The 12,724-nt window shown below is 29.2% G+C and overlaps 1 pseudogene; it reads right to left on the bottom strand.

Annotated features, from left to right (window-relative positions):
• Positions 1-512: 512 nt before the first annotated feature.
• Positions 513-2,882, bottom strand: LOC110649917 (pentatricopeptide repeat-containing protein At3g21470-like; annotated as a pseudogene).
• Between the last annotated feature and the right edge of the window lie 9,842 nt (positions 2,883-12,724).

Below are 12,724 nucleotides of genomic sequence, written 5' to 3'. Positions count from 1 at the left end.
TTGATCCGATGTATAAACGCTTAGATTGCATAGAATAATTCTCTAAGTGTAGGTAAGACTTAGGACATTGTATAATTTTTCCAGCTCATGCCTTAATTTCTTCACAATTCTTTCAAGCTTAAGGACCAAGTGTGGCTGGCTACTCTCATCTTTTTCAGGACCACAAGAAAATTAAGCATATGGAGTTCTTGTGACCCGCGAATATATCTGTTCTTTGATCTGCTAGAAAGAGCACTAAAATTGATTTTCTTATTTCTCAACTCTAACAGTGTTCCAAGTTCGAGAGAAAATGGTTAGTATCTTGTTCACTAGTTGTATCTTTCCTTGGAGATGTCATTACCATTATGTAGTAGCTTACAGCCATTTGCTTGCTTATTCTTCACAAGAAACCGGGATGTCAAAGACCTAAAGCAACAGCAGAACCAAGAGAAAGTTTGATTCATGAGGGAGAAAATGAGAAGTCCCGTGGGTTTTCGAAGAAAAGTCAGTTTTGGTTTCTGGGATTTCTACACTTTCTTCTGCAGTTTTGTACCATATCATTGAACGTGTTTACAAGAAGTGGTGCAACAATATTACTGGAACCTTCGCCTAGATGCTGAATCACATCTTTTACCCGGGTCTTTCAGTTTATAGAGACCTTTCACCGGAAACAAAATGGATAATGGTACGCTTCTCGTTGGCAATTAACTTGGTACACGCATGAAACTATTCCTCTGTATTTACAAGCATAACTGAACTGCGTCCTGGTGTTTTGAGAAGCCCTTGATTCACCATAAGCATCCTCATCCTTTCAGCCTTCCCCCAACAATCAGAAGCAACATATATATTTGATAGCAGAACATAATGTGGATCATTGCCAGAATCTACTCCACGATCTTGTCTGTTAACATCTTCCATTACTCGTTTCACCATATCCATATCGAAATGAACTCGACATGCTCCAACCAAAGCACCCCAAACTGCATCATTTGGTTTTATTGGCATTCTCTTAATGAATCATAAGCATCTTGTAGTCTTCCTGCACGCCCAAGAAGATCAACCACACAGCCATAATGCATAATGCTTGTTGCTAATCCACGCTTCTCTATAAATCCCCCATGTGCACAAGCTGAGAGGACAGAGAGAAATGTTATCTCATCAGGTTTCTCAATGGACTTTTCCATCCTCCTGAAAAAATCAAGAGCTTCTTTGCATTGCCCGTGAATGGCACAACCTGTTATCATAGCATTCCAGCAGGCACTGTTTTTACTGGTCATCCCTTCAAAATTAATCTCGCATTAGTTAAATCCCTACATTTCGCATACATGTCACATTTTGCATACATGTCAACTGATGCATTCATAACAAACTGATTAAGCTTTATCCCTTTATCATATACCAGTTGGTGAACATCTTTACCCACATCCAATAGACCCAGCTGAGCAATAGCAGATAAAATACTCACAACTGTGACTTCATCAGGTTCAAAGCCATCGGCTTGCATCTTTCTAAATGCTTTCAAGGCTTCCTCACAAAACCTATTTTGCGCATACCCACAAATCAAAGAATTCCAATTTACCAAGTTCCTGATTGGAACTAGATCAAAAATAGCCCTGGCCTCCTTAACATGACCTATCTTGCAATACCCAGATATCATTGAAGACCATGCGAAGAAATTCCTCTCTGGCATCTCTTCGAAAAGTACCCTTGAATCTACCATTTGTCCTTTGCTTGTATATCCATCTACCATCACAGTCCATGTAACCACATCCTTCAACTGAGGAGGTACCTGATCGAAAATACACCTAGCAGTAACCAAATCTCCACTCCTCGCGAAACCATCGATCATCTCAATCCAAGTCACAGCAGTTCTTGAGGACATTTTCTCAAATAAAACTGACGCGGATTTCATATCTCCATTTCTAACGTATCCACCAATCATTGCATTCCACGTTACAACATTTCTCGCAGGCATACAATCAAACATTTAACGGGAATAAAACATATCCCCGGATTTCGCATACATGTCAACCAACGAAGTTCCAATCACTACATCAAAATCCACCCCATTCTTGACTGCCTCTGCATGCAAACATTTTCCATTTTTTATCATAGAGACAGAAGCGCAAGCCTTCAAAATTAAAGGGACTAAACCCAGTATGTAAGTTCTTTTACAGCGAATTTGATTATATAAAACTAAGGCTTCTCTTTGTGATCCTTGATTGATGCATTTCCTTATAAGGAAATACCAATTTGGCTGGAGTGCATTAGCGTGGCAAGAGCGAGAGTCTTTTTTGGTGAATTTCTGATTGGGGTTGCTCAGGTTTTGACATTTATTGTTGGGGTTCTGTTGTGAGTTATTCTGGGACAACCTTGTTAGTTTCATTATTCTACTACATTAAGAGTTATGTTGCTCCATGGGTTTATAGGTTAGGCATCCTGCGATGTCCACTTCAAGCCAATCTCTAGTATGATTCCCAGGTGTGGCAGCATCATTTCATCATACATCAGGAGTCCAAGACAGACCTTTGTCTACTACCCTAAATTCTGACAAAACAAAATCCCCTCTTTCCAATATGCTGATGTTGCAAGTTCAAGTAACGCAGGAAAATGTATGAATACGATTCATGAGTATCAATTCAGAGCCGCCCATATCTGCACTTTTGTTTCAAATTGAAATATGGTATTGGAGGCTTTTTTTTCTTTTTTTAATTTGACTCCAAATAGAACTGAAACTTCAACTTAATATCTCATAGCAGACAAATTCTAGTATCAATAAATCAAAGATTATTGAAGGCATATTTTCTTTTTAATTCCATGATCTAGGTTTACATTTTCTTGCCAGAATGTTGCCGCCTTCAGACAACATTTTGTTTCAGTTTATTATTACTCCTTTTCATGTTGAACTTTAGAATGTGGACAATCGACATCAGCAAGTTTAAAAATTGAAGAGCCATGTAATGTAAAGTTTTAAACGATTAAACTAAAATGGGTTAGATATTTTGGTGGAAATGTGCCAAGGTCAGCCCAATTGTAGTAGGCTGGCCCGTTTTGTGCTCGTAAGCCCTTGCGCCCGCTAAATTCTACATGAACATTATTATATCAATATGGAAATCAGGTTTCATATTTCTTACTGGAATTGTTATCTTATTCATTGTTGATTGTTTACTGTATTGAGTATCAAATCTCACGATGGGTAATCGTTCATAGTTGTGATGATCTGCCTTAAATGTATATACATTTGGGCTCTGATTGAGTTAGGTGCAACATGGCCTACAACGGCTTTCGGCAATTTACGAAGCCAAGTTTCATTTTTAAGCCTGCAATTGGGGTACTCCATTTTGATGCAGGAAAGTTTGACTCAATTCATGGATGAAAGGGATAGAGCACAATTGAACAGTCTTTCAATATCAAATCAAAATGATGGCATAGAGTGGCTTGTCATTGCCTATCCATTTCTGCCCAGGAACTCAGGCAAATGGGTTCAGTGAAATTTGCAAAAAACGAATGCTAAGCTGCCAGGTCTTGATTTCAACTGCCATTAAACAAAACTATGAACTTTTCTTAAAGTGGATTCCCACTTACCAATCATCTTGGTGTCATTCTTATGTCTTCTCTTAGTATTTTGGTTCTGTTTCGACAGTGAATGTCTAAAATTAATTCAGAATTGGAATTGAAATGAGCACAATTGTATGAAATTAATCTTTTGTGGTTGATAAATAAGATTCTTAACTAATCAACAAATGTTGTCCACATATTTCTGGAAGATATCGAAATTCCTGTTGGTAACGGGATGAGGAAAAGAACCTAATGGTGGATTGCTTGTCATTTGCTGGTTTTCATATTTTTACCTATATGCATCTTCTAAATCGAAATACTAATCTGTCCCTGGATATTTTCAACTGAGACTATGATATGATGCTCTCTGCTTTGTGAAGTTTTAAGGCAATGCAACCAGTGGTATGAGGTCTCGAATTTGAGTCTAAATTATTAAAACCAAAAAAGTTATAAAGCAATGATTCTTTGACTGTTGTTAGATGAGGAGAAAATTACAGCAGGTGTGCAAGAAGATGTTTTTTCTCAACCCAAAGGTGAAGTGACAAGCGGCATGGGAATCTGCAATTGTCAAAAAATAATGAGAGAGGTGGTGTGAGTGTGAGGTTGCCAAAATGGAAAAAAAAAATGGCTGGTGTTTCAATTGATTTGTTTGCTTTAGCTTTTACATAGTGGAAGGAGATGTAATCATGGTCCCACGTTACAGTTTAAAGATTACATTCTTTTGTATTTTGCATGCACTGTGATTTTTCCTTCCCCAGTTCTTTTGTTCTTTGAATACTAACTAAATCAATCAAAATTGTACTTGAAGAATCAAATGTATTGTGATAAATGATGAGAAAGCATAGATCAAAGAGCAATCAAACCTGCTGATTTTCAACTTGCCAATGATAAGGACAGTAGCCCATGATCAGAGAGACAAAGGGAAGGTTACTTCTTGTAAGCAAATCCATTTAATGGATTAAATTTTGGTAGGGAATTTATCAGGGATATGAGTTTTCTGATAGGTATTCAATGTCTAGCCTGTAGAAAAGCATACATTCTGTTATTATTATTTTTCCAATGCAAATGGAACGTTCCTAGTTGTTCAGGTCGCTATCAGCAGTAGGACTGTAGGGGGCAACAGGTGAGATTTTTATAAGGTGCCAACGATGGCAATCCTCCAGGAAATTGGAAATGTGTATAGATACTTGTTTTGGTAAGGAAGGTTACACACTCGTAAAGAAGTTTGTTTCTTGAATAAATTCTCTAGCTTGATGTGTGATTAGAATTCATACCAACCTGCCTCACTTTCGGTGACAAAGGAATGTGGAATCAGAAAAAGGCAAAGGAAAAAAAAAAGTTTTTGCAGGTAAAGGTTGGCAGCTTTGTCAATGTCATAGCATTATTATCTTCATTTTACGGGACGATTGGTTCGCATACCAAAATCAAAATCGATATTAGAATTAAAATCTAGCAGAATAAAAAATAAAATGATAAATATTTATTCATGTTTAATTTATTATAAAATTAGAGTTAAATTTCTTTTTAATGTGTTTAATTTGCATGTATAAGTTACAGAATCAAACTTGCTTTGCACTTATATGAAAATCAACTTAAAATAATTTTTTTTTATATTTTTACCTTTTGATTTTAATTTTTGTATGAGAATATAAAAATAATATTTTTTATATTTTAATTAATTTAATTATAATTTTATTTAATTATAAGTAAAAACAAAAAAAATAATATATTTTATCTTTTTAATTTAAATAATTAAAGTTAATTATATTCAAATTTTTGTATTTTGATTAATTATATGAAAATATAAAAATTATACTTTTACTACTTTCATTCTAATTACGTATAGTTTTGAAAAAAAATTCTAATTAACTATAATTAATTATAACTATAACTTTTAATTTTAATTATTTATATGAAAATATAAACATAAAAATTTTATATTTTAAGTATGATTATTATAATTATTTCGATTTTGATTTCTATTTTTATTTTAATTAACGATTTTAATTATTATAATTATAATTTTTATTTTTAAATAATTATTTGAAATATAAAAATATTATAATTACTATAATTATTTTAATTATAATTACAATTATTTTGATTATTATAATTATTATATTTTTATTTTAATTAATTATTTGAAATATAAAAATGTTATTTTTTATATTTTTATTATAATAAATAATATAGAAATATAAAAATTAAGCACAATATGCACAAGAATAAAATTGAGTATTTAGCTTTTAGTAAGATAATCATTCCTATTCTTATGTTTTAATTCTCAGGTTGAGAAGGAAATATTCCTTTAATTGTAGGAATCGAATTCCCTAATTTATAGAGATATAAATAAAAAAAAAATAGAGTTTTCAAACATCCACAAAAGAAATCATTTTCATTTCTAAATCATTTTTTTTTAATCAAACGGGTCTATATCTCTTACCAAACTAGTATAATTGTATCATTTAGAATTCACATGCATGTATTGTTGAAAGGAGAATTATTAAATATATCGGAGCACTAAAAAATAGTATTCCTTTACGAAGGAAAAAAAAATTTCCTTAATTTTAGAAAAATGAAATCCATATATCTAAAGAGAGGGTGTATGTATACCAGGTGTACTAAATAATCTCTATTATTGAAAAGAAGACAATGATTTAGTTTCCTTTTTTGGTAAGGGTAATTTGCATTTGAGTTCCAAAGACATAGTAAAACTCACAGATTAGTCCCTGGTATATTTTTGAATAACAATTTGGTTCTCAAATTCACTTTTTTAATGAATAAGTTCATGTCATTTGCTGCTTGTAATTTAGTTCTTGAAATTTTATTTTATTAGCAAAATTTCAAAGACTGTTTTTTTAATAAAAAAAAATTTTAAAGACCAAATTATTTTAAATTGAAAAGTAATTAATTTTCAATTTAGACGACAACAACTAATTTAGTAACAGAATTAAAATTTAAGAATCAAATTATTACTTAAAAACACATTAGAGATTAATTTGTGAATTTTATTATTTCAAAGATTTAATTGCAAACTACCCTTTTGATAATAAAAAATTCAAGTGAAGGGGCTCTACCTTCCGAGTTTTGGGCATACCACCATAGTACTAGAGTAAAATTTATAAATTGATCACCAGAAGGAACAATCGATAAAACTTGAACTCTTAGTTAATGGGAGTGTTGATTGAGTTTTGCTAACTTAATAGAGAATATTACATCTATGCACATTTGAAAAAATAGTATCACACTTATATTAATATTAAAATTATTCTAAAAAAATTAAAATTTAATAATACCAGCAATTCCATGCTAGAATGATGACTCTAAGTGTATAGAATGTATTAATTAAAAATAAGTCTTGTTTAGCATTGTATTCTACGGACTAATTGTTGTAAATGTGCTTAATTGAAATTGTTAGAATAATAAATTGAACTCTTCATTCTTTTTTTTTTCTTTTTTAAATTACAATCGTACGGCTTGTATAAATTATTTCAATTTCATTAGGACAGAGTTATTGAATACAATGGGAGGAATAATAACTTCGTTATAAAAAAAAATAATAATATATTCACATAGAAGAATATATTAAAAATTCAAATTTTTAAAATTTTAAATAAACTTTTACATTTTTATATAATTAAAAATTAAATATTAGCAATTACTCAAAAAAAATCAAAATATTAACATGTCATATGTCTATATAATATATAATTATAGTATGCTAAGAATATTCATTTTTTTATGTTTAAAACAACTCATTGAAGAGATTTATTGGAAATAAAAATGAATTTATTGTTCTTTGCACATAAATCAAAAAGTAATAAAGTCAATTGAAGGGAAAAAAATTTAACTAATTGCCTCCAAAATAAAAAAGGGAATTGAAGACTTTTTATGTGGCTGAAAATCTATTGATCTGCATTTAATGTGATCAACTTGAGCCAAGAATCATTTATGTTATATATATACATATATAAAGAATACACCATTTTAAACCTGAATTTTACCAAAAGAAAATTTAGTTACAACTTAAATTTTTAAAATGTATTATTACACATTTCTAACTCTTATAAAGTGGAATTAATATACTCTTAAGATTTTCAAACTAAAAAGCGTGAATTCTAATTGCGTTGATATGGTAATTTACTGACTAGAATCTGAAATATATCTTAATTTTATTTTTATAAAAATTAAGGTATATCATGAAAAATTTACAAAAGTTAAAATGTGTTATGAGAAGTTTATATGAGTTAAAATATACCATAAAATATTTTGAAAGTTTAAAATACTGCGAGGATTTTTTTTAATAAAATTTATAGGAATTAAAATGTGTAAAAAGGATGTTATGTATTTTACATATTTTAAATTACCAAATTAAACAATCTAGAAGAGTGACCTCATAAAACATAATTAGCTTTTTCTTTTTAATTATAATATATAATTACATAATTGAGGTAGGCATTTTTCAGTCCTCCTCCTGCCAATAATTTCCGTTTTGTTATGGATAGATCATTGATCCAAGATTTTTATCTGTCAACTTCACCCCACCTAATTAATTAAATAATTTTTAAGAAAAAAAAATCTTTAGATTGATTAATCCTTCTGAAATAATCACACAATAATTATAATTTTTTTTAATTTTTAATATCAATTTTTTTAAGTTTAATTAACTTAATAATATCTTTCTCGTCATAGATACAATCGAATGACCATGACACGATTTGAGAGTTAAGTTTTAAAAACCAAAAAAGAAATCTTAATCTTAATAGTAAAAATGCCAATAAAAATTTTCAAAAGGAGAAGCTCAAACCAATCCGTATTAACTGAAAAGAGTTACAATAATTTTTTTTTTACCCCACCAACCCACCTACTGGCTACTGACTTCCTTTTTTGTTCCATTTTTATTTTTAAATGATTCTCTCTTTTTTAAACCAAAATTATTCATGTTAAAATAAATTTCTCTTTATTAAAAATTTTTGAAGGGAAGAGGAGAATTAAATAACTAAAAAAACTTTAAGATTTGATTAAGTTATATTTTTTTAATTTAAATTCCAAATTTAAACATTAAACCATTAAGAAAATGGGTTAGATAACTTAATTAATGCTTTGAAAGTTTATATATATATATATTTCCTTTTCCAAAATATATATAGACGTTTTGCAAATAAATTAATTATGAGATTTGAATTCTTCCAAATTGTGCATTCAATATGGCAAGAAGACAAACAATTTCAAAGCCAAAACTCTTGCTGGGTCTTAATCTCACCAACCCAATTATGAAAATGATAAATAAATAAATAAGAAGTGATCTATCTAGATGAACTATAAATTGGATGTAGAAAAACAATAACAATCTTTTATTTTTTAATTTATATATGCAATCCACCAGGTTAGTCTGACTGCTAACTCGATTTGTTTCTCAATATACAGGTTTAAACATGAAGAAATATACTCTTAAATTCGTTTTAAAAAATAAATTAATAAAATAAATAATGATTTGAGACTGCAAATAAGAAAAAAAAAATGTCTATAATGTATTAGAAAACATGACTTTACAAGAGCAATGACTTTCCTAGCAGGCGTAAAAAGCATGGTTGGCTACGTGTTTCATGCTTTCATGCTGACTTAACCTATCTGATAGGGCACTAAAAGTTGGCCAAAAACTAAAGAATCAAAGGAGAGAAGGAAATCCTCATAAACAGGTGAATTTGCGTCCACTACTTTATTTATTTATTTAATTAGACTACAGAGTACAAGAAGAAGAAGAAAAAGAATTGGGTTCTATTAGATCCATGATAAATGCTTGGAAGCTGGACATGTGGCCAAGCCTTTGCTAGATACCCATAGGTACACAACTGGTCCAGCTTCAACCTCTATGTACTGCTTAGGTAAGATCCCTTTCTTTTAGGGCAATTCACATTCAAAGCCTTCAAACCCCAAATCTCCTCCTAACTTATTATTATGGGCCCTAGTCTTATTCTCATGATAATTAAACTGGTCCCATATGAAAATAATGATATATATATATATATATATATATATATATATATATATATATGTGTGTGTGTGTGTGTGTGTGTGTGTGTGTGTGTGTGTGTGTGTGTGTTATTACAAAATTAATGGTGATACAGGTCGGGTGGATCACGTTCATACAAGAACTTTCCATGATTGGTGTCATGTCATCTCGAAATCTAATGATATATTGAGACTTTTACATTTTTCCATATGCAAAGTGTTTCCTTTTACTTTTAAAAAAGGATTTTTTATATTCAAATATACTTTTTTTTAATTTTTTTATAAAAGGTTAAAGAAAAAAAAGTTGCAGCCAATGAAACAACTTTGAGTTAGGATGGCCACTTCATTTGGCCTTTGTGATTCAACGTGATAAACATGGTAATTTGGCAGAGTCATCTCACTCCTCTAGCTTCTCTACTTAAAAAAAAAGTAGAAATTTTACTTGCTATAAATGGGATATAAAAACAAAATAAATAATTATAATAATTTCTTTGCATATGAATAACAGTGTAAAAATTCTTGAATATCGATTGAAGTGTAAAAATTCTTGAATATCGATTGAAGGGTTCTTATTACTTTATAAACACCCCAACACCTATTAAGCCAATTGGATACACCTGCAGGTTCCTACCTGCAAGCACCTGCCTTGACATATACGCATACCCTTGCCTTGAATTATTGACATCAAGAATTTAATTAAGCCACTAATAATTTATGAAGTAGGGTACTATTATTAATAATTAATAAATTAATGTTAGGTATAACTGAAATTTAGAATTTTTTTTATAATTTAAATATAAAAAAATTCCTCAATTGGATGAAAAATTAATTTTTACATAAATAATTATTCATATTTTAGAGTTATTTCTATTTGAATATTGTCTTGTGTGTAATTAGATTGATGAGTTTAATAGATAATTTTAAATTTAATGATGTATCTTTATATTTTGATTGATAATAAAAAATAATATGTTCATAAATATAAATTTATAGTGAGAGAACAGACCACATTAAATATTATTTGTATTGTATTTTCTTTATTTTTCCTTTTATTGATTATATATTTTCACAATCGCATCAAAATAAATTAATTTGTAATAATTAATTGAGGGGAGAAAGGGTGATCTTTATGGTTCTGTAAGATAAAGTACAATGACTGAAATGCCTTGCTTTGGCTTAATTTTGACTGGAAGTACTTGTAATCATACCACATGATACTAGTAATAGTGTAAACACTATAATTAATGCTACTGATCTTTAAGACCAATTATATAACCCCATTTGTCAAATGCCTTAAAGCCAAAGACTTGGCTAGCTAGCAGAAGAAGCTACTGAATAATAATTAATTTAGTTCCTTAATCTTTTCAAGAAGCCTATATGTTTGCAATACATACAAGCCAAAACATATAGGTCATAATATTCAGAACTCATATGCTTTTAGTTTAATTTATAAGTCAATCATCTCACTTATAAGTTGATTGAATTTATAAATTAAAAAATATATTTTAAATTAAAAATTAAAAATAAATAATTAAACTAAATACCATCTAAAAAACAAAGTAAGTTAAGAATTCAAGACATTCCATGAGAGCTTAGAAGCTACCACTATATGAATTATGAAGACTTGGGTAAAAAGAATGAAATAGGACAGATTTCGTCTGATTTAATTTAGCAGTTGAGTCATGAAATTGTTGTTTTGCCCAAGTTTTAAGAATCACTTCCTGCTGTCTCCAACTGACTTCTGCCTTTAGTTCCTTCACAAAAGCACTAGGGTCTGAATTTCAAGTTTGTACGCAACTTGATTCTTGGGACACCCATTAAGCCGCCCACCATTTGTTGCTATTCATTATAGTGCTAGACTTTAATAAATTTTCAATTATTTAATAGCATCATATTAATTTTAAATCAAAATAGCGTAAATTTTAAATTTTTTATTCAGTAAGAATAATTTGATTGTTGTTCACTGCGAAACAAACTCGGTGTTGGTATGAAGCTGTGATAATTTAAGGAGCTGTATGCACAAAGACAAAGAGACAACAAATTGTGAAAAACACAGGTTGCCATTTCCAGAGGGGGCTTTACATGTTCAGTTCATGTGAGTAGATAGGACATGTCTCATATATCTTTGGCATTCAAAGGCTGTGACTAGCTAGCAAGATTAAAACTTTCTTTCTTGATAGTGAGATACCCAGAGTGAACCAACGATAAAAAGAATCTCCTCTTCTTACATTTTCGAGAAATTTTTCTATGAATTATAGAAAAAGAGTAACTCAATACATGAAATATTCTATATTTATGAATTTAAGACAATTCATAATCTCACAATTTTGAAAACTATTTCAGTATCACTGAACTAAAATTCATTAGTTATCGCTTCTCAAATTTAATTTATATCATAAATATTTTAAATTTTAATTTAAATATTATTAAAATTTATACAATTTAAATTAAATTTTATAAAATTTTAATTTTCAAACAGGAAAAAAATTAGTCAGCCACACTTTTAATTTCTGCAAGGCTTTATTGGAGCCAGTACATAATTGATAAGTTATATTTGTGATTTATACATATGCCATTAACACTTATAATCAAAATATTGGATTAGAATTAATTTATATACATAAATTGAGTTTTGATATATATAAATTGATTTTAAAATATTTAAAATTATATATATATATATATATATATATATATATATATATATATATATATATAACTTTTTACTTATATTTCCATTGATTGAAAAGAAAAAAAAAAAAAAAAGTCAATAGGGTTGCCACCGGCCTAATGATGATTGAATGAATGGGGCAGGACTTTAACTAGATATTCATATCAACTTTTATTTTGCTTATCCCCCATATAGAATATGATGTCAAGCGTATAACTTAATAACACGAATATGAAAATTGATAGGTTTTGAAGAAGTTCCTTGGTACAAAAGGGAGAGTATTACAAGATAATCTCTATAAATAATATCATTCCCACAGAGAATTGTGCTTAAATTAGAAATAAAAAGATAAGCTAATTAGAATGGTAAAATTTAAAGATATAAAAAATGTGAAATTTAAAATTTAATATTGGTATTTGAGGAATTTAAACTAAATTAAATAATTAATTAAATTAATTAGACTAAATTACCAAAATTTAATTTGAAAGTTCTATTTATGAAATT

The sequence above is a fragment of the Hevea brasiliensis genome, chromosome 12 (assembly GCF_030052815.1).
Source record: "Hevea brasiliensis isolate MT/VB/25A 57/8 chromosome 12, ASM3005281v1, whole genome shotgun sequence".
NCBI classification, from domain to species: domain Eukaryota; kingdom Viridiplantae; phylum Streptophyta; class Magnoliopsida; order Malpighiales; family Euphorbiaceae; genus Hevea; species Hevea brasiliensis.
Note: the sequence above shows the minus strand (reverse complement) of the source record. Positions and strands in the feature narration are given on the sequence as shown.